The sequence below is a fragment of the Podarcis gaigeae genome, assembly GCF_964106915.1.
Source record: "Podarcis gaigeae genome assembly, chromosome: 8".
NCBI lineage: Eukaryota > Metazoa > Chordata > Lepidosauria > Squamata > Lacertidae > Podarcis > Podarcis gaigeae.
The window spans coordinates 84,079,918-84,083,829 of record NC_139684.1 but is presented as its reverse complement, the minus strand read 5'-3'; the positions used below and the strand labels follow the sequence as shown (position 1 = coordinate 84,083,829).

At 47.7% G+C, this 3,912-nt stretch overlaps 1 long non-coding RNA gene across 1 annotated transcript; it reads left to right on the top strand.

Annotated features, from left to right (window-relative positions):
* The first annotated feature begins 3,075 nt into the window (after positions 1-3,075).
* LOC310851846 lies at positions 3,076-3,838 on the top strand. The gene is made up of 2 exons (XR_014567876.1): positions 3,076-3,581; positions 3,615-3,838. It is a non-coding gene; the product is annotated as an uncharacterized lncRNA (long non-coding RNA).
* The last annotated feature ends 74 nt before the right edge of the window (positions 3,839-3,912 follow it).

Here is a 3,912-nt window from a genome sequence, read left to right as displayed (position 1 = left end):
CTGGCTGCACACATCACTCTTGCACACACGAGGTTTGGCTCCCGGAGGGTGCGAGAGGAAGAATGCCCCATGCTTCTGCATGACTCACTGTTCCATGTGCACCTCCTGCTGGGAAAGAAGAAAGCCCCGGCTCAGCAAACGATGGAGAGACACAACAGGCAGCCTCCTCCAGAGGTGGACAGTCCATGCTGCAACAGCCACGATCTGCTGCAGAGGCCCCAGCAAAGCCACTTCGAAGGAGGCGAGGCCAGAGCCACAACTCTCACAGAGGTGCAGCGGGCAGCCTCCTCCGAGGATTGATAATGTTATTTTTTCAGCAGCAGGAGAGAAACAGTTATGCAAATGGGTGTGGTGTGGTGTGCCTGCCAAGACCGGTAGGAAGGCGGGAAGGCAAGCCACTTTCTGGGAGAAAGCTAAGGGAGCTGCGGTTTACTGCATTAATGCATAAGAGTGTAGGAGTCCTGCTGGACCAAGCCAATGGCTCATTAGGTTCAGCATCCTGTTGCCTTTCTGCCCAACTGCAAAGGCGCAGGAGCCCTGCTGGAATGTGCGGCAACCTCAGTCTCGGCCACATGCCAGTTCAGTTGAAATCTGAAATCTGAAACCCCATTCTTGCGTCCATGTTCAAGAGATCAAAGGGGGTGTGTATACGAGGTTTGGCAACACAAGAGCGGGGCCTCCTCTGCAGTGGCTCCCTGTCTCTGGAATGCTCTCCCCAGGGAAGTCTGCCTGGCGCCTTCACTAGACATCTTTAGGCGCCAGAAAAATTCCTTTTTAACCAGGCCCTTGGTTGATTTACATCCTATGCCCTTTTAAAATGTGTTTTTTGTGTGTGTTGGGAGGGGGCTATTGGGTGGGTTTTTTAAAAATTTTATTAGGGAAAATAATAGCATCCTGTTCTCACAGTGGCTACCCAGATTAAGGCTGCCATACGTCTGGGAATCAGGCAGCATTTTGGCGTCCGGGCGGATTTTCATGGAAACTGCAAAATGTCCGGGGGAACCCGGATGTTCAGTTCGGAGAATGTGGCAGCCCTAACCCAGATGCCTGTGGCAAGCCCGTCAGCAGACGTTTTGGACTATATAGCCTCCCGTCACCCCTGAGCACGCCGGCTCATGGGACTCGCTTTCCAAAACATCTGGAGGGTGCAAAACAAGACTGGATTGTGGACTTCCCACAGGGACCGGTGCAAGAGCAAGGATGCTGAACTAGGGTGGGCTCTGGGATGGCTCAGTCGGTAGAGCATGAGACTCCTGGGTTCTGGGTTCGAGTCCCAAGTTGGGCAAAAGATTCCTGCACTGTTGGACTAGGTGACGGTTGTGGTCCCTTCCAGGTCTACAGTTCTGTGATTACTGAATCTGTAGGGCATTTTCTTGATCCTGCAAAGGACTGTAGTTTTGGTCTTGTCTGTGTATTTCCTGGTACACAGCACAGGAATGGCAGGGACCACAAGGAATCTGGCAAAGCAGACTCTCCTCACTCTTCCGGGAGCAATAAAGGATGCTCTTGTGGAAGCGTCGAAGGGCTGTGCTATGAATCGACCCTGAAGATCCTGGCTTGGGTGTACGCAATAGCCGCAGCAGCACAGGGAGAACTTCAGATGCGGTCAGAGCTGGCCTGCTGGTTGGCGAAAAGGACCCTGAAGCGCAGCTGCCAGGGGCAAAAGTGTAGTAAAATCCAAAGGCAACACGATGGCCAAGTACAACAATGCGATGTCAATATAAACTCTTTATATAATCTATACAAAACATAGAACAATATGAAATACATGAAATGTGCACTCTCTGCAAAACCAAATGAATACTCTTGATGGATTCTCTTGAAAACAGAACCAAATAAACATACCGTATTTTTCGCTCTATAAGACGCACCAGGCCATAAGACGCACCTAGTTTTTGGAGGAGGAAAACAAGAAAAAAAATATCCGAATCTCAGAAGCCAGAACAGCAAGAGGGATTGCTGCGCAGTGAAAGCAGCAATCCCTCTTGCTGTTCTGGCTTCTGGGATAGCTGCGCAGCCTGCATTCGCTCCATAAGACGCAAACACATTGCCCCTTACTTTTTAGGAGGGAAAAAGTTAGTCTTAGAGAGCAAAAAATATGGTAAGTCTTATAGGTCTCTGAAAAACTTTGTGGGCTATGCAGGGTCAGATTCTTATCAGGTGAAAGCAAGCGGTAAATCTTTGTTTTATGACGTCCAACAGAAATGCTTCATAAACCCATCTATATGGTGGATGGAATTGTATAACAACAATTGCTATGGAGCATACATAACTTTATGACCACTGCTCCATAGCAATTGTTGTTATACAATTCCATCCACCATATAGATGGGTTTATGAAGCATTTCTCTATCCTTCTGCTGTGCTGAAGAAGAATTCCACAAAACAGTGGATATATCTGAAATCACTGTTCACTATGTCTGTTTGCGGACCAATTTGGCAGCATTGGACATCATAAAACCAAGCTTTACGGCTTGTTTTCACCTGATAGGAATCTGACCCATTGCTTCTTTCAGAGACTTGTATAGCCCACAAAGACTTTCCGAGACCTATAAGACTTACGTTTATTTGGTTCTATGTTTCCAAGAGTATTCATTTGGTTTTGCAGAGAGTGCATATTTCATATACCGTATTTTTCGCTCTATAACACGCACCCGACCATAACACGCACATAGTTTTTAGAAGAGGAAAACAAGAAAAAAAATATAACGAAACAGTGGATGTATGATTTTTGTGGTTCATGCTGTGGCCACAGACATGTGATCTGACGGTGAGTTTGGGATAGCCCAATGCAAAAATCCTGAGGATCCATGTGGATCCGTGCTTTGTAACCACGTTTTAGGTGGGGAGGGAAGGAAAAGCACTCAAGGGACAAGGAGCACGCGAGGGGTGTGTGGAGAAGGATGCTGCTAATAATGCAGAAGAGGGGTATAAGCGGAGAAGGCTCCTCTCCTCTCCCGCTTTGCTCCTTTAAAGCAAGCAGGCTCCCTGTCCGTCTCTCCTCCCCACTCAGCGGCTCTTCTCCTGCTTTGCTGTTTCAAAGCAAGCCACAGAGGAGGGAAGAGGAACCATGGATCCTCTGCTCACGACTGCAGCAGATCCCGCCGCCATCCGTAGGCATTCGCTCCATAACACGCACAGACATTTCCCCTTACTTTCTAGGAGGAAAAAAGTGAGTGTTATGGTGCAAAAAATACGGTATTTCATATTGTTCTATGTTTTGTATAGATTATATAGAGAGTTTATATTGACATTGCATTGTTGTACTTGGCCATCGTGTTGCCTTTGGATTCTACTGATGCTTGTTTGCAACACAGGGGTTTAATTGTACGGGCAAAAGTGTAGCTATAAAAGCATTCTCGGACCCTCTTATCCAGGGCTGGGGACTGCTACTTCCTCAGGTGCAGTGGTCCAGAGTCAGGTGTGGTAGTTGTGGTTGGAGACGCCTTACTATTTCAGCAACAGGGTCTCAGCCTCCAGCATCCTTGAGCTGCCCCATCAGCTAAGAAGGGGAACCTCTTAGCCCCTGCATGCTCCGAAACTAAACATTCAGGAACACTGGAAACACAAAAAGTGTGTTGGTTTCAAGAGAAAGGTCTGCAGGTTCTGTCAAGGACAATGGGGAAACTTCAGTCACTCCAGAAGAAGATACAGGACCACTCCATATCATTTGTGAGTGCGTGTTAACGGGAAAATGGTGGACCTGGCTGAAAGGAGGTCCACGCTGATAGTTGCAGTGCATCCTGGATTACTATTCATTATGAAAGTACTGTATTTTTCGCTCTATAAGACGTACCAGACCACAAGACGCACCTAGTTTTTGGAGGAGGAAAACAAGGGGAAAAAATATTCTGAATCTCAGAAGCCAGAACAGCAAGAGGGATGGCTGCGCAGGGAAAGCAGCAATCCCTC